Here is a 26,551-nt window from a genome sequence, read left to right on the forward strand (position 1 = left end):
GGCAAGGGGTTCTCGGTCAACGAAAGTCAACCGAGAACTCCTTGACAGTTGTTGACAGAGAACCCATTGGGTTCCTCCTTGGAAATTGTGTCATCTTCTTCAAGTGGTCGAAATCTCCATTAAACCTGCAAAAAATCCTTTAAGCTTATAACTGAAAACCTCCATTCACTCTAGGAGATCAGCCGACAAACAAATCACAGATCCTAATGACCCTAAATTTCGATTAATCTATCAATCCATAGATCAGTCCATAGTATTTGGCAAATCATGTGACAAAACCCTAGATGAACACATGTCTCATATGATACCAAGTCCTTTTAGCTCATTTACTCGTGAGATAAACAATGAACACCAACACGTTTATAGGGTTAATCAGCTTAAGCAAGAAGGCTTTCGGTTGCCAGAGAAGATGAAGAGAGATGAATGAGCAAAGAGATAAAAGTGAAAAGTAGAAGATAAAAAAAATTATTGGATTTTACTTATATCCCACCCAACATGGGCCGAGAACCCACAATGGGCTCAAACAATCCGTCCAAACCTGATAAGACCCAAACAGACCAATGGCCCAAAAAATTTCAAAACCCATACGAAACAAAGCTCAGTTTAAACAAACGTTTCGAGGAGAGTAGATTCGAGATAAAACAAAATAGGATAAAAGAATTAGACAAATAAAAAAATATTAACAAAAAAAATATTAATATTAACATACAAAGAAACTCCCTTGAATTTTATTAAATCGGGATCAAATTTCAGTCTTTACTAAGAAAACGCCGCCCTTTTATGAAAAGATCCGAACATGAAATCATATCATTTAAGAGGCTGTCACTAGGATTCATGTTCAACATTATTATGACATGAAGAGACAGGTTGATAGCAGGTATAACATACTTAGCATGATTTTCATTGCATCGGTGATATGAGTTAGGTTCAGTTCGGCATAAAGCTTAGATAGACATCACTTATGGAACTATGATGCCTTCTATCTCTTCTCAAAGCGTATTTGGCTTTCCCCAGATCACCCAAATTTGACTCCAACCCCCTAGTGCTTGATCAAAAGATTTTTATATAAGCCAAAATTTAAGCTTTAAGGTTGAACGTTGGACTTACAAGCCAGTGAACTGACAAGCCTTTCATTCGAGACATGACAGGACTTACTTGTGTGCCCCCATCTCTGTAGTTCTAGTTTGACCCTTTAAGCTTTTAAAGCAATTTTAATAGGATAAAATAAAATAAACTCTTTTGTAGTTTTTTTTTGCAATTTAATAATAATAATAATAACTTAACAACACAGTATTTTTGGTGATCAAGACACTAACGGGCTCATGTATGACTGGGTAATTGCTTTTCTACCTATCCTTCGGAGAGATGTATATGAAGACATGCACATTTCTTCAAAATGACTCTCCACAGTAAGTTTAGCAAATTTAGTTTATATCACTTTAACTTTTACGCATCATGGACAGCTACCATACAAATCAATGACTGTTCTAGAGCCTTTTAAGCTTAATAACTTCACCCGTTAGGCACACAAAAATAATTTATCTATCATTTTCCAAAGGTTGGATCAATTTTCATTTGAAAATATTTTGAAGCTTCTAAAAAGCTGTTAACTGAATAATAATATCACTTCCCAGGGAGTTACATAAAACACACGTGTTAAGAATTCAGTCACCCCCGGTCACTGTTAAGGTTTTGGTAAATGGCTATCCTGTATGACCACAAGTGGTTAACCGGACCAAACATGTATGAGCATACATGTCCTTTCAGCTCAGAGTTACCGACATAATTTTAAGTGAAAGAACACAAAACACAAAACACATCATAATTGCCCCGGGTGCTTTCAGTCGTTGGGTAAATGGCTATCCTGTGAAACTACAAGTAGAACACCGGACCAACCATATACGAGTATATGTCCTTCAAACTTGAGCAACCGACATAATTTTAAGCGAGAATGAATCTTGAGACCCAACAAAAGACAACGCACACACACTATTTTTGACTTTTTGAATTTTTTTAATAATAAAAACAACGCACACACACTATTTTTGACTTTTTGATTTTTCCCCCATAAAAACAACGCACACACGCTATTTTTGACTTTTTGATTTTTCTCCCCCTAAATTTGTGCAAAGATAAACAAATATGTACAAATTTATACCCAAAAAGACTCAATCCTCGAAACGAAGCATTTTAAGAAAACCCACAAGCACATTAAATTTTGCTGTTCCGACCGGTTTTGTAAATAAGTCTGCCACATTGTTGTCAGTGTGGACTTGTTCAAGATGAATCAATTTACGATCGAAACAATCACGAATAAAATGAATTTTAAATCGATGTGCTTGGTTTTAGAGTGTTGAACAGGGTTTTTCACAATTGCAATGGCTGCATCATTATCATAAAAAAATAGGAGTGTGAAGAAATTCCAAACCGTAAGCCAGCAGTTGGTTTTGCATCCATATAACCTGAGAGCAGCAAGCAGATGCGAAAACATACTCTTGCTTCGGCGGTCGAGGTAGACACCGTCTGTTGTTTCTTACACTGCCATGAAATGAGACGGTCTCCTAAGAACTGGCAACCAGCTGACATGGATTTCCTGTCAATGTCATCTCCACCGTAATTGCTATCAGCAAAAGCATAAAGATCAAATTTTGATTGTTTGGGATACCAAAGACCTAACTTTGGTTGTCCCTTCAGATATCTAAAAATACGTTTAACAACAATTAAATGAGAGAGTTTAGGATTAGCCTGGAAACGAGCACATTGGCAGACTGCAAACATGATGTCAGGACGACTGGCTGTGAGGTACATCAGAGACCCGATCATTGATCGATAGTATGTTTGATCTACGGGACTCCCTTCAGGATCAGATGACAGTAATGGTCTTTCTGTCATGGGAGTGTTGGCACTCTTTGAGTCTTGAAGTTCAAACTTTGCCAGTATATCTTCAACATACTTCCCTTGATGCAGTAAATTTCCTGCCGAGCTTTGGCGAACTTGTAGCCCCAGAAAAGTGGTCATTTCACCCAACGAACTCATTTCTAACATTTTCTTCATTACTCCTTCAAATTCTGTGCACAATTCAGCGCTGGTGGATCCAAAAATGATGTCATCTACATAGATCTGGACTAAGATCAAATCTTTTCCGACAGTTTTCTGGAACAAGGTTTCATCAATGGTTCCTCGCTTGTAGCCATGATCCAGAAGATGTGCAGTCAGAGTAGCATACCACGCCCGAGGAGCCCGGTGTAACCCATATAACGCCTTGTCTAGTCTGTAAACATGATTCGGTTTCTTGGAATTTACAAAACCCGGTGGTTGATCCACGTAGATCTCTTCTTTGACTTCCCCATACAGAAAAGCAGTCTTGACGTCCATATGATATACTGTGAATCCCATGAACGATGCGTAGGCCAGAAAAATCCTAATGGCCTCAAGTCTGGCCACTGGAGCATAGACTTCAGTGTAATCTAATCCCTCAACCTGACGAAAACCACGAACTACCAACCGTGCCTTTTTTGAACAATAACCCCGGTGACGTCTTGCTTATTTCGGAAAACCCATCTTGTATCAAGAGCTTTCTTTCCTTCCAGCAGCTCAACCAATCTCCAAACCTTCAACTTATCAAATTGATTTAATTCTTCGTGCATAGCATCAACCCAACTAGGTTCCTGAAGAGCCATTTCTACTGTCTTTGGTTCAATTTGAGAAATGAGGCAAGAAAACATACAGCTGTTAATGTGTCATATCTGACTTCTGGTGGACACTCCCGCTTCAATGGGACATTCTCAATCGGATGATTCTTATGGATTCTCGATGGAATTAAATGATCTGAAACATCATTGTTAGGTTGTAGATTTGACAGTTCTCACTAAGATCAACAAAGGGATTCTTCCATCCAGATGTCGCCGTATTGTGAGAGTACGAGGTGCTGGTGACATATTCATTTTGAATGTCGTCGGGAAACAGTGTGTTCCCGAAGATCTGACGAATAGAACTCTCCCCCTCAACATTAGCAGCATCTTCAGACGAGTTAAGCGAGCTGTCGGTTTCAGAAGATTCTTTTGGCTGAGTGTTGGTTGCGGCGTAACATCCCGAAATTTCTAAAAATAATATTTAATATATTATTTATTTATAATGGAAAAGTTTACTTGAGTTAGTAGAGAATTAATAAAATAATAAGGATGGAAGGATAAGTAGGCTAATTAGATGGAGTTAATTATGGACCAAAAATGAAAGATGGGCCTTAGGTACATGGACTTAAGGGAGTATAAATACCCCTTAAAACCCTAATCCTTTCCATTTTCATACATCTCTACACCATAGCCTCCACCATCAAAACACACACTTAACTCAATTCCCGTTTTTGAGAAAACCACCCACAATGACACAAAGATTCCCGGATATCTAGCCGTCGGATCGGTCCCAAATATTAACTGAGTGTTCACGATATATAAATGAAGATTCCCACCGATTATATCTTCGATCAGATGTCGGGAAGTATGGTTTTTATAAGCAAAACTATAGCAGCACAAAATGAAGATTTCCGGCCACTGTTCCACTATTCCGGCGACTATAGCGGCGGGTTCCGGCAAAGATGAGCTGATGAGTTTGTAGATCGGGACGAGACGGTTCCGTGGCCGCTTGAATCACTCAAATCAGAGTTCGTTTGACATGGTTTTGAGCTTCTCGAGTGATTTCAAACAAAAACCTCAAAGGTACGTTTTTGTTAAAAAGGTTTACTTTTCATGAACGGATTTACATGAAAATTGGTAGGATGATAGATCGGGTCTAGACAAATTGTAAAGTTGCAAACTTGAGGATTAAAATGGACTTAACGAACTCATAGTTATGAACGGCTCATTTAAAATAAACCTTAGATCTAGTATTTAACGTTTTAAGCCTAAAAGTCCAAACTTTATGCTTTTCTGGGCCGAGTTTTACCCGATATCGATCATGGGAATGTTCACGGGGTTGGTTAATATCATATCAAGGGGTTACATGTTAAAACGAAGATGATTATGGGGGTTGAGAAAGAACCCGTAGCTGCTGTTGTTAACTTCGCTGCTTAAGTTCGCTTGCTTCAAGTTCGCCACATATAAATTCGTTGCTGCATGTTAAGTTCGCCTACATTAAGTTCGCTTATATCTAAGTTCACTTAAATCTAAGTTCACTTATATCTAAGTTAGCTTATATTGAGACCCGGATACATGGCGACTTGTATATCATATATGTATACATACGTGATGGTTTGCATTGTAAGGACTAAAGAGATAAAATACAATAAAGTTAAAATAAAGGGGAAACCATTAAAATGCTAAGTAGAAGTAATCTAACACTAGGTCGTTAGATTAGATCAGATGAGTATTGATACGTGTAACTTATACAGTCAGCCGAGCTCAGTTGAAGAAGGGATTAACTATTGGAGAAAGAAGCAGAGTTCAGGTGAGTTTCTAGCCCATTTCCTTGTTATGTTTTCAGGGCTGTGTGCATACCCGATGTGAAGTGTGAATACACTTACCTTAAGCGGTAAGTGTATGCTATAGAGGTTATACGAGTAGCTATTATATAATTCTTATCTGTGCGTGAACGATCTTCGGATATTGCACGTATCGCCAAGGATAGTGATTGTCAAGTGGTTATTAGTGTGTGTAAATGTTATGATGTAACTTGGTTATTATGTAAATGATGTAATGAAATGAAATGTGTTGTAGACAAGTAGAGGTAGAGTGTGTTAGAAGTGGCGAGAGTCTAGTAAGAGTGTTAGTGGCATGACGATAGTACGTGGTAGGGTAAGCCTATACGTGACTTCGTTATTAAAGTGGCAAAGTGGCATAACGTTATTACGTTATTAAAGTGGCAAAGTGGTAGGGTGAATGAGAGGTTAAGTGGTAAGGTGAGCAGGTCTGATAGTGGGTTACGTGTCTTCGGATACGTGTATGATGCATGTAGTGGTTGTATGATAAGTTTCTTGATTAACTAGAACTCACTCAGCGTAGCTGACTTTTAGTATGCACGCAGGTGAGCTGATTATAGAGTTAGCATGAGGATGGCACATGGCATGGATTGAACGGCTGGCATCTGAAGAAAGAAGAAAAGATGTTTTAAATATAATGTTTTGTGTTATGGTATCAAAGAAAAGATTTAATGTTTTGTAATAAACGGATAAAGTTTTGTATTCCGCGAAAGTTTTAATAAACTCTGACTTGTAGAACTGTGTTTATGAGTAAATCCGACGCTAAAGTGAGACACCGGGAACGGGTCCTTACATGCGGGCGGGTCATTACTTTCAGTGACATCATCATCCAGAAATGGAGAGATGTGAGACACTGTCTGTGAGTCATCTTTTGCAGTTTCTACTATGGGACCAACCAAGGGTTCTGTGTGGACGACTGGAAACACATTGAATGGTTTGAATAGTTCAGTGTAATCAAATAACCAGTCTGGACCGACATTAGCATCAGTCTCATTTTATTCCAGCCAACGAACCTCATAGGACTCTAGAATCTGTTTGGTTGACTTGTTGTAGACCCTGTAAGTTGTATTTCCAGCATACCCAACAAAGTAACACTCATCGGTTGCGGACCCAAATTTTGGAGTAGTTTCGAGATTCAGTAAGGTGCACGTACACCCAAAAGCTCTGAAATGCGCAACAGTGGGTTTATGACCATAAACAATCTCATACGGGGTTTTCATCTTGATTTGTTGATTATCACTCGATTCTGAACATAACAGGCCGTATTAATAGCTTCTGCCCAGAAAAAAACAGTGGCAGTTTAGAGTCACACAACATTGTTCTTGCTGCTTCGATAAGAGTTATGTTTCTTCTTTCAGCTACACCATTTTGTTGAGGCGTCCGTGGGGCGCTGTACTAACGAAGTACCCCCTTTTCTGAACAGAAGTGATTCAATGTTGCATTCTTGAATTCCGTTCCATTATCACAATGGACACCCTTCAACTTTAGGTTCAGTTGATTCTCCATGAGCACAACAAACTTCTTGATTAGATCTGCAGTTTCACTCTTATTTGACAAGAAAAATACCCATGTAAAACATGAGTAATCATCAGTAATAACAAGACAATAAGAGCTACGAGATAAACTCAAGACATGGACAGGCCCAAATAGGTCCATATGAAGTAATTGAAAAACTGATGAAATGGTATTAATCAACTTCGGCTTGTGAGATTTTCGTTGATGTTTACCCAAAGCACAAGCCACACATTTTTCAATAGTAACAAAATCCTTAATGGGTAGACCACGTACCAAATTATTTTTAGTAAGACAATTAAGGTTTTTAGAATTTTTATGACCAAGACGACGATGCCATAGCATGGCATTATGTTTTAACACTTTTGAAAACAAACAAGTTATTTCGTCAGGAACATTTTTATTCATGTTGATCACATAAGCATTATCTTTTCGTTGTGATCGAACAAGAATCCAGTCTTCTGGTATAATTATACCAGGTTTCAGAATCAAACACTCCTTTTTAGTAAAACGAGTTGAGAAATCTTTGTCACAAATTTGTGACACGCTCAAAAGACTGTGCTTCAATTCAGGAACAAAATTAACATTTTCTGAACACCGTTACTTACAGTACCCTTCTGAGTGATCTTTCCTTTCTCTCCTCCCGCAAAAGACATATACACACCGTTAAAAGTTTGAATGTTGTGTAGCTAGGTAATGTCCCCTGTCATGTGCTTGGAACAATCACTATCAACATACCAAGGTCTGATGATATTCCTCCATAGCTGTCCCTGCACAAAGTGCGAGATTGGTTAGTTTTTGGTACCCAGTCCATACTTACACTGGGTGACCCTGATTCATTTACAGTTGTCACGGATTGCCATGACATGTCCTTTTGATAATCAAACATAGATTTTGTAGAAACTATCGCTGGAGATTTAGGCAACCATCTATGTCTGTATGATTTGGAATTATAGGTTCGAATGGTTGTCGTAACCTCCGGTGTTTTGAATGTGGAAGGAGACGAATCAGCCTTTTTCTCCTGTTTTGGTCTAGACTTAGTGTTCATATTAGACCTTGAACTTGAAGTACCTTTTCTGACCTTTCTTTTAGACATGTCAGGTTTGGTCTGACGAGGACTAAACCTGCCAGATTTGTTTCGATTCCAATCATCGTCAAAAGAACTAGCCTGATAATGCCTGAATCTTTGCATGTACGCTTTATGAGGCATGTAGGGCATATTCCTCTGGTAAAATCCATAATAAGGAACATATGGACAATGTGGACAATTTCTGGCAATTTGACCAGGAGTGCCACAATTAAAGCAAGTTTGACGTTTCATGAAAAAATCATTTTGGGCAACTCCTTGTCTGGACTGGTTGTGTGGACCAGTCTGCTTAAATCTGCGAGAACCCCTGTTATCATCTTTGAACTTATCACCTTGTTTGTCATTAGAGCATCCCTATTTGATAAATTTAGGTGCCACGTATTTTTTTTTGAAGTTTTAGAATTTTTAGTTTTATTAGAAACCACATTATTAGAGTTCAAAGTTTCAACCGAATCAACCACACAAGAATCATTTCTCTTTAAACAGAGCTCACACAAATAGTCGGAATAACATAATTAAAAACAAGAAGTTTTAGAGAAACATCATAAACAATGTCATTATCAAATTCAAAACTAGGGTCGTCATCCTCATCAGTCCACTCCTTCACAATTACTTTTTCTACACATGAAGTAGATACATTAGAATCATTCATATTTGAAGTGAACGGACCTGCGTTCACGGAACTGATCCCATCACCTTTGTCTTGTTTACCATACCTCATGTCCTTTATCTTTTCTTCCTGTTCTTTGGTGACAGGGGTAGGAACATAATTCTGGTTGTAAGGTGGGGGAACTTGACTGTATCCTATTCCCTCACCTTCATTTTCCTTCCACCACAATTAGTTTTCAATCATTGAGTTAACTACTTTACTGGAACCATCGAATTTTTTAAAATGTTCAGCCTTTTCAAACTTACTAGTTAGATTCAAGATTTCTAACTTGGAGGCTTCCAGTTTAGCAGTTAACTCAGCAATTTCTTGTTTGGCATCTAGGTGGTGACAACTTTTTATGCTAAAATCAGACTTAAGCTTAGAAATGTCCTTCTTTTGTGCTTCTATTTTGTCTCGAAAACCCTTTTCATTTTTCTTAAGTTTGAAGTTTTCTGATTTTATTCTCTCCATATCTCTACTTAGGCTATCGTTATGAAGCTTATACATTTCTATTTTTTCAACACAATTTAAAGAACATGGTTGAAAACTTACCTCAGATGAATTTGGAGAAGTGAACGCCATATATGCAAATTGAAGCTCCTTAACCTTCTTCTCAGTAGCATCTTCTTCTCCACTGTCTTCAACATTGGTGAAGTTCGCAGTCTGATTTCCAATGTTGAGCGCAACCATCTGACCTTCCCAAGATAACTGTTGAGCAACCATACTTCTTTCACCATTACCTGAACTACCTCCAGCCTCACCTTTGGCATTTCCAACTGGAACCAAAGACCTTTCCGTATTTCCATCATTCGTTGGGTTAGCACATTCACGAGCAAAATGACCCAGCTCGTGACAGTTGTAGCACATAAGAGTGTCTTTGTTAAAACCCACCTTTTGATTATTAGGCATGTTACAATTATTTCTACACGTACTCTTAGTGAACTTCTTCGCACGAAATACTGCCATGGCAATTTGCCACGAGATGTCCATTACTTCAACATCATCGGGATGGATCTGATCTAGTTTAGCAGCAACCATAGGTTGAACCAAGTCTCCAGCCAAATATGCATTATAACAATTCATGAATCCCGCCATTAGAGCTATATTCTCTTGAGTCTCTTTTGATATGGTAGGGATCTGACTGAAGTTATGACTAGAAGTGTGAGTAGTTTTTCCAGTATCATTTGAAGGCTGTCCAGACTTAGTGAAGAATACTTGAGCTGGTTGGGGTGGAGTGGATGATGCTGATTGACCTCGAATGGATGAGAACATCTAGAAGTTACTCTGAGGTGGTTTTTGAGTACCCTTGAACAGTGAGACTGTCTTGAGAAATAAGAGCACTGTTGGAGGCAACATTGTATCCAACCGCACTGTAAGAGCTCGCATGAGTTATGGCACATTGTTTATCATCCATATCACATGCCTTAATAGTGGCTATCATTTCAGTCATATCCATTCTGTTGAGGTCCTTAGTCTTTTTAATAACCGCAGCATTCATGTCCCAACTCTTCGGCAATGAGTTCACCAGCTTGTTGTTTATTTTTGAAGTTTGCAGAAAAATCCCTGCTGATCTCATTTTAGTTGCAAGTGAGATGAATCTTTGAAGTTGGGATTCCAACGTTTCTCCCAAAACTTGATTAAACATATTAAACTTTTGTCACAGCAGATCTTGGCGGCTTCTCTTCATATCTTCATTCCCCTCATATACTTCGATCCGTTCCTCACATAACTCTTTAGCATATTGAAGTTCTCTAAACTGAAGAGCAATCTCAGGTGAGAGTGCCATGGTTAGAGTGGAGAGAGCTTTCTCATCTTCCTTAACTTTAGCAAAATCATCATCGTCATACTGCGCAACTGGTTTCACAAGAACTTCATCAGAGCCATCCCTTTGATTGGTGATCCTTTGAGGTCCCCTAACAATACTTTTCCAAATTTTGGAATCTTTCATCTTGGCGTAATGTTCAAAACGAAATTTCCATTCACTATATCCCTCATGGGATAAGAGTCGGGGTATATGAGCGGCACTCCCCATGATGGAATAAAGTTCTTGATGAAGTGATGAATTGGTTGAGTTGTTACCATTTGTTAATTGTTCCATCTTAGTTGGATAAATTGGTTTATTTTCGGTCCAAAAATACTTAAGTCCAAATCAAACTAGGCCCAAACAGTTAACTGGGCTTTGAACACTGATTGACCGAGTTTGACCGAGAACCACCAAGTTGACCAAACTTTGACCGAGAACTCAAACGTTTGACCAAGCTTTGACCGAGAACCCCAACGATGACCGAACACCAGAGTTGGCCGAGAACAACTACTAATCTCAGCCGAGAACCTTGATGATCGATAGATTCAATCTTAAGCATAACAAACTCCCGAGAATAAAGGAATTTTAATTTATTTCCAAATCAAAATCAAATCTTTCCCAAAAGTTATCCTTTTCTTCTCTGGTCATAGTATCGCCGGAAAACCACAACGCCACCGAGGAACACACTTCTTGACTCTTTGATATCACAATAACGAGCCTAAATAAGGTCTAAGGCTCTGATACCAATTGTAAGTCCCGAATCTGGATCACTACAATTATGATATCAATAAACAAGTATTGGTGCGGAATATCAACACTTGGTGAATCAAGAACACAAGAACGTAACAACGGGGTTGCTTCAAAACACACGTATTATTAATATACGTCGGGTGCTTAAGCACTTACAATACTCGCGCGTCTAGTTACTCTTAGACAGCCAAAACACCAATGAACGAACAACCTAACCCTATACAATACATGCACTATATATAGGGAACCAAAACACTTAAGCCCAAATGAACCAAAAGCCCACCGATATCTCTTAAGAGATCTCGGCTTACACAATAAACCCGTGACCCAAGCCCACATACATGCTAAACCCAATTACAACTAGACTAAGTACAAACCATACAAAACTAGGCCCAACATTAATTATTACAAATTAAGGGTAAAGTTAAAATACAAAGTACAACAAAAATAAGTAGGGTGAGAAGGAATCTAATCCATTGATCTTAGATTTGGATGGTGCAGATTAATTTAAGAATAAAAATTGATGAGAATAGCATGAATGTAATAAACCACTTATGATGACTTTCTCTCTCCACATGCAAGACACATACCTCCATCATTTTAAAACGTCTATAATTTTTTCATACAGATTTTTTTAGAAATTTTTTTTACCATTATAGTAAGCGTTTCTTTATCTTTAATATGAATATCATATTGCTATATAAATTTAAAAAAAGTTTGATGGGTTTTTTTATATTGTGTTATTTGATTGTCAATTATGTTTTTTAATTGAGTCTTTTTATGTATTGTGTTATAGATTTTGGTCATTGTGTTTTTCAATTGATACCAATTAAAACAAAGATTAATTCATTGTGTCTTTTTACACAACATTTGTCTTTTGTATTTATCATTGTGTTTAGTCATTGTGCTCAACAAAGTTGAGAAAAATAGTATTATGTTCATTGTGTATTACGTTTAAATCATTGTGTAATATGTAGATTCCATTGTGTTTTACGTTGAAGGTAATTGTATTATATGTATTTACCATTGTGTCTTACGCTTGAGACCATTGTATTATATATATATTCATTATCTGTGTTTTACGTTTCAAGTTATTGTGCTATATGTATTCGTAAATGTGTTTTATGTATTAGACAATTTATTTGTATTTTTCATTATATTTACATATTATTACACAACGGTGTTATTAGTATTTTAAATAACACAATGATAAGTTGAAAGACACAATGGCGAAAAAAACACAATGACAAAGACACAATGGTACGTAAAAAAACACAATGATGTAAATTTTTTTTTATTTTGTTATAACAAAATCATACTCATATTAAAGATAACAAATCTCTTGTTATTATGGTGAATTTAATGTTTTAAAAAAATATCATATGAAAAAGTTATAAACGTTTAAAAATGATGGGGGGGGGGGGGTTAACATGTGACTTGCATGTGGAAAGAGAAAATGTGTACTATTACTTTTATACCTATTTTCTTTTGATCCCCACTCAACACATGCCAATTAGTTATGACTTATCGCATTTCTCATTTTATTGGCCTTTATAGAATAACCCAACCCTACAAATTAAATATGATACATTACATGCTGAAATTGTTATAAATTGTTATTGACTTATTTCTATACAGGGGTAGGTAACCGTAAAACTTGAATTTAAGTAATGTTCATACTTTTCAATTTGGGGATTTAAATTTTGGACAAAATTAATGAATTCACTACAAATGGAACCGACGAATAGATTTAGGACTTTTGGTAACCATTTGCCATTGTTATCTACCAATATTTACAAAAATAAAGGATTGTTAGACAAGTGTTTAAAGAAACAAAATTAAAAGTTAAAAATTTTCGGGTGTAGAGGTATGTGATTTTAGGTAATCGGGTAGGGTATCACCTAATCTCATACCCACGAAAAGTTTTCAAAACTAATCTTATACTCGGCACAATACCAGTCCGGCTTCGGGTATACCATTCCCGGATGCTTTGGGTTTCGCTAATACCCATCGGTTCAGGTTTTTTTTGTCATCATTAAAACGATACTTGTGGGAAAAGTACTTAAAATATACTACCATTAAACCTGCTAATAACACATTCATAAAGTGATTTTATATAGAGCATTGTATAAATTCATGCATGAATTGTCTGAATTTGTGATACATAAAGTGGTTATTTAATGGTCTCTGTCTCTCACTCCCACTAAATTAGTTAATGTTTTATTAAGACTTCATCTTTGTTCGGGAAAACGGTTAGGACTTCGTAGAGACGCATGATAAGGGTTAAGGATTTTTAGGAGGGTTGGTTATGGAATTTTAGAGAGGGTACAAATGTGTGTTATAAGGATTTAGCTTTTCGTATACTATTAGCGACCAACCGTCATTTATTTTTTTGGTTATACGAATGCCCTTACTACGATGGTACTTCTAACAGTACGCATCCACATTTTGTTATTATAAGGGTATATTTGGTTGAAAAAATAGAATGAAGGGGATGAAATGAGAGAAACAATGAAATGAATAAGAAAAGAAATGGATCATTACCATTTCTTTTTGTGTCTTTTTTGGGTAACCTATGGTAATGAATGGATAATTACTTTATGTTATTTGGTATCTAAAAAATTGTAAGAACGGAATAGAAATAATAAAAAGATTCCTATCTCAAAATATATTTTTTTACAAAAAAAAGGAAAAAACTGAAATGGTGACGGTGGTGGTAGCTCTGGCGACGAAAATGGTGGTGGTGGCGGTCAGGCGGGGTGGTTGTGGTGGTGGGGGTGGTAGCATTGGTAGTGATGGAGATGGTACGGTGGAGGTGACGGTGGTGACGGTCAGGCAGCGACAATGGTGGTGGCGGTTATGGTTAGGCGGTGGTGGTGTCGACGACGGCAGTTAGGTGGTGGTGGAGGCAATGGTAGTGATGATGGTTTTTGTTAGGTAATGATGTTGTTGAGAAAGTAGAGTGAGGGAGGAATGAAATGAAAAAAAGAAGAGGGGTGAGAATGAATAGTTTTGATTGAATGAGATTCAATGTATATTGAATGATTTCATTCCATTGAGTAACCAAACACCACTTTTTATATTTCCACGTAATGAATCATTCCATTCCTCCTGCCATTACTCCAAACCAAACGCCACCTAAGTTTGAAAAAGTTGCCCAGTCGCGTAGCGTAGCCATTACATTAAGTTTAATTGATTATTTTATATCTTCCGTATATACGTATACTATTAAAACAATAAAGTTTATGTCAACATGGCCTCTTCCTATTGGTCTGTTATTCATCTTCCATTTATATCTACCACTGCTCTATTTTTCATTTCAATAAAATAATTCTAAAATAAAATAAAATACTAGACAACCATTTGTATTAAATTTGTATTCATTTCTATTAATTCTAATATATTATTCTGCATTCATTATAAGGAAAGTATTTGACTCTAATAACCCAAATCAATTAGGTATGTTTTAAGTTATGTTTTATTTATTTATCGAATTTCAGATAATAATACACTTATGTTAACATTAATTTTGTTACAATCCGTATTTTCATTTTATTTATTTACACCGTATAAGATTAGAACTTTATAACATTAACAATAATTTTGTTAGTGTATATTTATATAACGTGATGTATTCATAAACATGTTGACTTTCAAATGTATATAACATCTAAATAGCATGTCAATGATTTTGATATCTTATATGTACATCTCATGTCAATATAACGTTACTTATGTTAAACATACTTCCTGGTTTAAAATATAAATTTATTATCATTATTAGTATATAATCTTTTTGTATTCATAAACATGGTAACTTTCAGATTTCAATGCAACCGTTTATTTTAAGCATTCGTATATATTTTTATTAATCAAATTGATTGCCAATAATGTTTACATTAAAATTGTTTGACTATTCATTTCATTGTTATTTTGTATAAATAGTATTATGCTGGAATTTAGAACATTTACATTTATATGAGTTATTTTATTTTCAAATTTTGAATTTTATAAAATGAAATTCAAACAACATTCCATGTTTAACCAACCAACCAAAAATATACATATTCTTACATGGCCATATATAATTACATTATGACTGAAAAATTTTCACACTCACATCTTCTCTATATTTCAAAGAATAAAATTCATAACCTTTTGTAAATGTCATTTCTATTATTCAATTTCTTTTTTTGATACGAAAAACAGTTATATTCATATATTTAAATGAATATCAATTTAATATTTGTCTGTATTCTTATTGTTTGACAACCAGAGCAATTGAGCCACAAAACATAACCATGTTGAATGACTTGAATGTCCTTTAGAATTATTGTATTTTGAAGTTTCATATATTGAGGTTATGAAATTTGAAGGATAATAACAAAACCGGTGACGACTGGTCCATAGAGATGGTTTTACAGGACGAGGTGATAATTTAATATTCATTTACTCTATACTTTTAAATTGCATCTATAACCTTATAATAATTATACTTTTAAAATTAAATCAAACAAGGTAATCAAATCTAGGCTTAAGTCACAGAGGTGGAGAAGCGATGGATTTGAATTACTCTCTAAAGACTCATGATAAAGACATTAAGTTTTTATTTATTGAGGTTATAACGTTTGAAGGATAATAATAAAACCGGTGAAAATTGGTCCATATAGATGATTTTACAAGATGAGATGATAATTTAATATTTATTTACTCTATACTTTTAAATTGCATCTATAATCTTATACTAATTATGATTTTGAATCAAACAAGGTAATCAAATCTAAGCTTATGTTTTGGAGGTGAATAAGTGATGTACTTGAATTACTCTATAAAGACTCATAATAAAAACATTAATGACCTATTTGGTATGATGTAATGGAATGGATGAAAAAATATAATGAACGATGGAATGGAATGGATAAAAGAATAAAATAAATTACTACTATTCCATTGTCATGTTTGGTTATCCTAAAAGAATAAAATGAATCATTACTTTATATTGTTTGGTTAAAGATGACAACATACCCTTCTTAAACTAAAGAACACTTATTAATTTTCACAACATATTGTAGTCTACACCTAGTGAACATGAACGATCATTTATAAATAATTGAGAGCATTTTAGTTTGTAACATTCTGCTCACATATACATCCAAATCAGAAGGTGATTATGTACGAAAACATGTTTGTGTAATTGACACCAGAACTTTGTGCTCACCGATTTGTAAATGTTAGAAGGTGATTATAATTAACTATCGTCTCTTTTCAGTATCACAAAATAATTTTAAAAATTAGATTTCCATAAGGTTTTTCACGGAATATAATTTGCAATCTAGAATTCGTGTAAATTAAATTGGGAATGATAATCTCCAAGGGTAGGGATGGAATAAATAAATAGGTTATGAAATGAATGAAAAAAACAGGGTTTAGAGGAGGAATGAATTTCACATTTTTAAAAGGATTGGGATTCCATTTGTAATTAATCATTTCATTTCATTTCATTTGTCAACCAAACATGTCTAAATTCATAACCTTTGAATGGCTTATTTCATTTCTTGCTCCATTACTCCATATTAAACACTACCTAAGTTTTTTATATTTTGTTTGAGTGTGGTTTGTTTTGTCAAACATTTTTCTTCATCGTCTCTTGGTTTCCTTCTGGTGTTGGATTGCCATTTTAAATTCAGATTGATGGTTTGCATTGCTTTTTTATTATTATAATAAAAGGCCTTTAGTGTTGTTATATATTTTCTAATTTTATAAGGTGACATATTTAATTATAAATTTATATGTCGGTTAGTTGATCTTTAAAAAAAATTTGTATCACACAAACCTTTTGTTACAAGTCCGTATAGAGTATAACTCCTAAAACATTCGTAATTTTAAAACTGTTTTTTATGTTACCAGTTTGACAAAGATGCCAATTTACTTATGCTAAAATCACAACTAATTTCCTAAGTGTAAATATTTGTTAAGTAACACACTTTTTTTTTGTATGGAGTCTTCAGTTATACGGGTAGAATCATTCAAAGTATTATTCAAAGTCAACTACCCAATATGATTCAAAAAAGAATTCCAAATTACTATTCTCTCTCTCCTTCATTTGGTATATATATAACAAGTGTATTCATTACCATTTTTCAATATTTATTCAGTTATATTTAAATAAAAAGTATTTATATATTCCAGTATAAAAATTCTTATATGTTTAAATACTATTATCAATGTTTTAAAAACCGGTATTTTATTCATACTAGATTGGACTAAAAAATGGTACAACTGGTAGAACCATTTTGGACCGTGAGGTTTAATTGAGTTTGTATAGTTTACCTTATAATTTCATATAAATGCAACATTAACTCAAAAAATATATGTTTTCATAATAAAATATCATTCAAAATATAATCCATATTCAAAAAACAATATTACAAAAGACAAAGCACCTAATTTTCAAACAAATTTATTTTAAAATAAAGGTGCGAAATAGAATTATCCCATCAGAGTGTTGTATGCATCGAGTTCACGGTCGCTTAAAAGATGAAATTCACTCTCATCGCCATCCTCATCAACAAGAGTATAAGTACTTTCATTTCTTACAATAACAAATAAGAAGTTTTAGTTAACTATACTCATAATATACAAAAATCACATGAAATAAGTAACTTATACAAAAAAGAGGCCTAAAACTTAAAAAATATGCTGGATTTTTAAACCAATATAGAAAACCGGCCGGTTTGATGTTCCATAAAACCGCTCCAATATACCGGGTACAAGATACATGGCTGCTCACTGAAATCTGGTTCAACCGGATTTTAAAACACTAGTAATCATAATGTTTTTGTTTTGGTTTGATTGTGTTTATAGATAATGTTGGAACAAAAATTAATTATCAAAATCCATCAAATAATTATAACCCATCACAATGTTCCATACAACTAGGCTTGGCAACGTAGGTAAGTTTTAGTTATAATTTATTTGATGGAATTCAACACTTGTGGTATATGTTATGCATGTTTTATTAAATAAATTCATTTTTTAATGTAATTATAATACTTTAATATTGTGTAGTGGTTACGATAAATACCAAAGAAAGTATTTCAACTAATAATCGAAGTTGATGAAGGAAAATCTTTGTAGACCAAAAGCGAAATAAAAAAATAAATCAAAAAATACAAATATGCAACCAAATGGTAAATTTGTATCTTATTATCTTCATTAACAGTTGTTTTTTACTAAAGTTGTTATGACAATATTTTTGAAATTTTTAAATGTAATTTGTATACAAACATAAATCAGTAGATAAGATTTAGAATGCTGACAATGTTATACACTTTTGACAATATGTTGTTAAGTTGAGGTTAAGTGATTAAATTATCTTAGATCAACAAGATAATAATTTCATTAGTTTTAATATACACATTTCCGTTAATAACATGCATCTCAAAGACATACATGTAATTCATAAAATATATTTATTTACTATTTGTCATATTTTTTTTATGTAGTTTCAAGTTATGCTAATAAAACACATAAAAGTATTGTCTAACTCCATCATAAATTAGACAACACAATCAATCTTCAAATATTTTATGTGCATATAATTGTTCCGGTCAAAGTACTTTAGGCGTGTTAAGTAATATTTGTTTACCTAAAATATTATTGATTATTTAAATATTCGTGTATTTGTCAGTGCCTTTTGTTCTGTAAATATCTATAATCATTTCATAATTTTATGGTTGATCCTACAAATAAATAATAAATCTCTTCAATTAATAAGCGAACACAAAGGACAATGTTTTTGGATGGATGAGAAACAACAATCATCAACAAAATAGCAAAGTATATCAATACATTTTGTTGTTTAATAAGACACCTACAAAAACTATTATTTTTATATATAATCATAAATAATTTTATTTTGTGTTTGTGTTTTATTCTTTAAATATTTATATTGTTACATGTACATTTTTTTGAAGTTATGAATTTTTTTTACGCCCGATTGCTTCATCTACCTATCATTTGACATCGTTGTTGAATTGAAGAAGAAAATAATTTATGTCAGGTTCAATAACAATAGCATGTGCATCCACTTCTACTTATCACCAACAGAGTGTATAAGTATTTGATTCTTTTATTTAAATATTACGTATATATTGTAATATTTAAATTTGTTCACAACCTAATCTAACTATACTATTAAAGCAATAAGCTTTATGTCAAAATTCCCCCTTCCTATTGGTTGATTCTCATACTTTCAATTTATATTTATGCATTCTCTAATTTTTATCTTAATAAAATTAATCAATAATATATTAAAATAAGATTCATTAATGCTATTAAAGTATTATCTTTCATTTTCATTTTGAATATTTAAAATTGTCATTTATATAGGAACCTAATTAATTTCATATTTTAAAATCGTAGCTATAGTTTCGAAAACCAAATATTTAAAATTTCATTTTGAATATTTTATTATTTTTGGTTGATTTCATTCACCACCTTTATTATTTTTTTAGATAATATATAATATATAATCTAGATTATTATTTGATATTTCATCAATAGAAGAGATTACAGATTTAATATAGAGATTACGGATAGTATATATATAATATATAGATATTACCGATATAAAATATTGAAATTTTGTTAAAATCTTATATTTATTTAAAATTTAAATTTATCAAATTCATAAACTTGTAAAGGATTGTACCATTCATGTTAAATTTAGGAAAGGACGACCCATTTGATTAAGGAAATGGTTTAATTACGGGAATTGTAAATTTGAATTAATTATGATATTCTTTGAATGTAATTAATTTGTAAATTTGAATTAATGATTGTATAAATTATGCTGTAAATTTGAATGTTAATTTGAATTAATTAACAATGATTAATTTTTACTATAATTATGGATGTTGACCCATTGACCCATTTACTTAATTACGGTCATTTAGTTTTAACAATTATAACCAAAATCCATTGTCTTATTATTGTTTATTATTGTTTAACAATAACAATTGAGTTACAAATCCATTGTTGACTCATTGACTCATGACTTATAATTACGATTTACTTATAGTTACAATAATATAATTATCAATTTACTTACAGATATATAACAAAATTATTAACTTTTATTTTCACACCTTATATGAATTACATTACATAATATATGGTGTTATAATTGATGATTAATTATATTATTGTAAATAATATAATTAGTAACTTATATTTTTACATTAATTAGTTTATTTTCGTATGTTTAAATATAATTAAATAATATGACACTTATACTAATCTAATTATACGAAAAGATAATTTTAAGACCTTAATGGAATTGTTGAATTAATATAAATTTCAAAATTTGAAAATACATTAATTGTGGTTTCCTTTCTATTCGTTCTTACTATAACTTATTTGAAAAATATTCAAATTTACTAAATTTATGTTTGCAATCAATTATCTTTATACCTTCCTATTATAATTTAGTCTACCCTAATTCATTTGGTATAAATACGTACATTTGATAGCCTAATTCTTACACCATCATAGCCTCTTTATTAAAAACGATTAGCTTTGTGCGAAGGTTTTTACTTTTTGTTGTTTTTATATCTTCCATTTTCTTATTAATTTTGTTGGTTAAAATTGTTATTGTTCGTAAATGATTTGTTTGTTTTTTTAATTTTTTCACCACTAGCAATATGGAGCCAAAAAATATCACCATGTTGAACCAACTGGATGTTCAAAACAGTGAGTGTATCCTAAAGGTGCGTATTTTGAGACTTTGGCGGCTGAAGGACAACTCAAAGCCCGGGCAAGATTGGTCCATCTAAATGATTGTTCAAGACGAAATGATATCATTCATGTTCATTAATTTAGTCTATTATTCATACAACTTTTTACTAATCTTAATAATAATTTGCAGGGCAACAGAATACAAGCCTATGTAAGGAAGCCGTGCATTCCAAACCATTTAACAACATAATAACAAATCCTATTTAACAAGGTGAATGATTTAAAATAAAGATAATAAAGTATGTTCACCTTTCTTTTTAAATTTATTAAGGAAAATAGTGAAGAACTGATTATTTGATCATACATTAGAAATAAAATAATAAGAACCATCCACAAATCTCAATTTCTCCATATATAAGGTTCTGAAAATTAAAATTTAAAACCTTTTAACAACCTAATAAAATTCATTTTTAATTATGGAATTTGTATATTCTAATTAATTATTAATTGATTAAGTATTTGACTAAACATCCATAAGGCTTACTATAAATATGGATTTTGACTCATTTACTTATTCTAAATTTAGCAGTTAATTATTTAAATATATTAAGTTGATTTTAAATTTAAATTTTGTTGATATATGTATTATAAAATTTAATTGATGTAATTGATATATGTTTTTTATATATTCATATAGATTTAGCATTTGAGAAATACAATTTTGACCCATTTGAGTATAAATTCTACGTTGTTCCCGATTTATGTAAATTATGAATTAATCACCCTTTTGATTAAGGAACTATTTATTTACGGACATTGTATTTTTTTTAATTAAAGGTTGTATATTATTTGAATAATGATTTGAATATTTGATTAAGCATCTTTAATGTGTGCTTTAAGTGTTTACTATAAATACCGATGTTTACCCATTGAATGCTTCTAAATTAAGTAAATATTGATTTAAATATATGGTTTTGATTTGACTTTTTAATATTCAAATTCTGATTCATATTATTCTAATTGATAATTACAGTTCAATTCTATTTAAAGTCTTTTAATGTTAATAAATCAAAACCATATTAGTAACTTGTTTTTCCACACCTTATATGAAGTTTTGAATTATTTAAATGCTGATTATATTATATTATTTTCAATAATTTTATAATTTTCAATTAGGGGATTCAGTATATAAATATGTACCGTAATTTTATATTTTAGATATAACCTATTATATTTGATGAATCATTATATTTGATGGCATTGAAATACATAATTTTATTTATTGTAAATACATAAATTTAATTTATATTTCTACATTAGTAAGTTTAATTCCCTATTTAAGTATAATCTATATTTAAATATAGTATAGATTTATTTTATGAACATTACATTAAGGTTTTTCCTTCTTATTCCCTAATTTATGAACATTACATTCAAATTTTAAAAATTCATTAATCCTAATCCCCTAATTTTCGTCCTTATTTTAAGTTAACTGACTTTCCCTAATTTATTCTTTCTAATTACAATACGAAATTCGTGTATAAATACTTAACATCCATACGCTCATTCTTACACTATCAAAACTTCTTTAGAAAAAAACGATTATCTTTCTTTTTAAGGTTTTTAATTTTTGTTGTTTTTATGTCCTCCCATTTTGTGATGTATTTTTTGACTTAAAATTCTTATTATTCAAAAATGAACTTTTTGTTTATTTTTATTTTTTAACCACTAGGAAAATGGAGCCAAAAGACATCACCATGTTGAACCAATTCTGGTAAGGGAGATTAATTATTTTCGGTAAGGTTTTATTTGATACTTTAATAGCTGATTCTCATATTATTCATTATCTCATTAACAATTCTTTTTATTTTCCCTTTTTTGTTTGTATTGATTTTAATTATTATATAATTTCTTATAATCTTTTTAGGTTCTATATCAAAATCAAAGATTTAATGGAGATGCTGAACTATTACGAGTTTCCGGTAAGGTATTATGGAAAATACTATAATTCCCGATTCTCATATTATTCATTATTTCATTGTTCATTCATTTCTTTGCAATTTCAATTATTGTTTTTATTATTTTCGTTACATCCATTTGGAATTAAATTATTTTTGTTATTGTTAATTATTCAGGTTATAGTCATTGCAATATCAATTTTTCCAGCTATTGGTAATTATTCCGGCTATACATTATAACAACAATTTTACATTTGTTCACATAATTCAAATATTCCATAATTGGTAATTTTTACTATTATTTTACATTAATTGTTATTGTATTTAATTATGATTATTCTGGTTAATAACCAAAGTTCCGTTAGTTATAATAATATATTATTTTACATTTGTTTAATTTTATTATTTCAGCTTATGGCTCCCAACTAGAAATGCTAATGTCATGGATGGAGTATTTGTTGTAAAAATATCTTACTTTTTGTACAAGATTAGATGTGTATATTTTTATTATTCATGTATTTTTGTATTTTTCATAATTCATGTAATTTAATTGATTTTTATATAATTAATCTTATCTTGTTGTTGGTCAAAGTCTATTTAATAAATTTCCATGATTTTGAAACATTTTCAAAATCGTTTTAATATATTTCTCTGGTTATCATTATTGGTCAAATTCTATTTAATATGTTTCAATATTTTCAATTTAAATTTAATATCATAGGCAATTAAATCACCAATGTCAACGAAATTTAACAAATTTTTATACTTTTCAATATTATCGAACTTTATATTTTAAAATATACACATTTATGTGCTTATGTTTTTATTTAATACCCATTATTTTTATTTATATTGATAACTTATTTAATAGTCATTTTATAAACAGATTTTCACTATTGATTTTGGAAAGTTTTAATGTATTGATACTGTTCATATAATTAACGTTTTCAATTTTAATATTTGACTATTTCGAATTAATTTAAAATTATTTGATGGAGAGTGGGTTGATTATGTTTGTTTTGGTCATTACGAATGTATTTTAGTTATTAGTATTCTATCATTTTTTTATTTTATATATCTTAGACAATTCATGTAAATTAATTCATTTTTATATGAATAACAATCTTTATTTTTTACGTGTTAAAATTTTTGAATCGTATCTTGAAAAGTCTTAATAATTAGTTATTGGACTTCCAAAAAAAATGGAGCATTTTTTTATGATAATATTTACAATTATTTATTTATGTTTTTAAAATTGAATAATTACCTCTATTGAAACAATCTTTTTAGTTTTTAGTAATATTTAATCTAAACAAAATTTTCATCTTTTATATTTAAACAAATTTTAATTAATATAAATGACAAATTTAATTTATACTGGAAATTTTAAATAATTTACTTTCGATTATAGTCCAAAGTTAATAAGTTTTGTATTAAAAACTCATCAATATTATTTGACCAAATTAATATATGGTGTATTACGTATTTTAAATTTATATTTAAAAAATCTTAGATATTTACTATAATTTCCTATATATTTTAAAATATTCATCATCTTTAATTTTGATGATACATTCCAATTATTTATACATTAATTTATTTCTGTTTTTAAGAACCGAATTTGACCACTTTTTTTTAGTTTTAATATTCTCCAATCTCAATAAACTTTACATCTTTTATATTTGACCAATTTTTAATTAGGCATAAAAGTCAAGAATTATCAATTCGTTCAAATTATTCCGGCCAAATTAAAAACTAAACTAATAAACTAAATAGAAAATAAAAAGTTTTCATTTTTATATTAGACCAATTTTTAATTAGGCATAAATGCTAAGATTAATGTATAAAATTTAACAAAGAATTATCTAATGAAATTTATTGTTAAATAAAGTAAGGAAGCTAAAGTCTTCACAATATTTTTTTTTAGTTTTAATATTCTCCAATTTCAATAAACTTTACATCTTTTATATTTGACCAATTTTTAATTAGGCATAAAAGTTAAGAATTACCAATTCGTTCAAATTATTCCGGCCAAATTAAAAACTAAACTAATAAACTAAATAGAAAATAAAAAGTATTCATTTTTATATTATACCAATTTTTAATTAGGCATAAATGTTAAGATTCATGTATAAAATTAAACAAAGAATTATCTAATGAAATTTATTGTTAAATAAAGTAAGGAAGCTAAAGTCTTGACAATAATTTTGTAATAATTAAAAAAATTAATATTATATTGTTTAGTTAGTAAACTTATGAAAAATTGGAAAGTTTTTTATGATAATATTTATATTTTTTTATTTATGTTTTTAAAAACCGACATTGACCACTTTTGCAACAATCTTTTGTAGGTTTTAATAGTCTTCAATATCAACAAATTTTCCTTCTTTTATACTTGACCAGTTTTTTATTAGCATAAATTACAAATTTAATGCCTACTAAAAATTTAAATAATTTACTTTTGATTATACTCGAAAGTTAATAAGTTTTGTATTAAATACACATTATTAATTTGACCAATTTAATATGTTGTTTATTACTTATTTCAAATTTATATTTAAAAAATCTTATATATCCACTATAATTACTTATGTATGCCAAATATTCATCATCTTTATTTTAATGATACATTCCAATCATTTATACATTTATTTATTTCTGTTTTTGAGAACCGAATACTAACCACACTTTTGTAGTTTTAATAGCCTTCAATCTCAATAAATTTTCCATCTTTTATATTTGAACAATTTTAATTAGGCATAAATGTCAAGAATTTCTGATTTTTCTAAAGTATTCCGGCTAAATTAAAAAAATAAACTAATAAACTATATAAATAATAAAATTTCCATCTTTTATAGTTGACCAATTATTAATTAGGCATAAATGTCAATATTAATGTATAAAATTGAAAAAATAATTAGATAATGAAATTTATTGTTAAATAAGGTAATGATGCTAAAGTGTTAACAATAATTTCATGATAATTAAAAAAATTAATAGTATATTATTTAGTTACTGGATTTCCAAGAAAAATGGAAAAACTTTAATAATAATATTTACATTTATTTATATATGTTTTTACAAAACCGAAGTTGATTTTTTTGCAACAATCTTTTGTAGTTTTTAATAATATTCAATGTCATCAAACTTTCCATCATTTATATTTGACAAATTTTTAATTATAATAAATGAAAAATTTAATGTATACTGGAAGTTTAAATAATTTACTTTTGATTCTAATAGAAAGTTAATATGTTTTGTATTAAATACACATTAATTTATTTGACTAATTTAATATGTTATTTATTACTTATTTCAAATTTATATTTAAAAAATCTTAGAAATTAATTATAATTGCTTATTTATGTTAAATAACCATCATCTTCAATTTAATGATACATTCCAATCATTTATACATTTATTTATTTCTGTTTTTAATAATCAAATTTGGCAATTTTTTTGTAGTTTTTAATAATCTCCAATCTCAAACAAAGTTTTCATCTTTTATATATGAACAATTTTTAATTACGCATAAATGTCAAGATTAATGTGTACAATTGAAAAAAGAATTACATAATGA

The sequence above is a fragment of the Bidens hawaiensis genome, unplaced genomic scaffold (genome assembly GCF_021521415.1).
Source record: "Bidens hawaiensis isolate Kalapana, Puna unplaced genomic scaffold, B.hawaiensis_p1.1 tig00003288_1, whole genome shotgun sequence".
NCBI classification, from domain to species: domain Eukaryota; kingdom Viridiplantae; phylum Streptophyta; class Magnoliopsida; order Asterales; family Asteraceae; genus Bidens; species Bidens hawaiensis.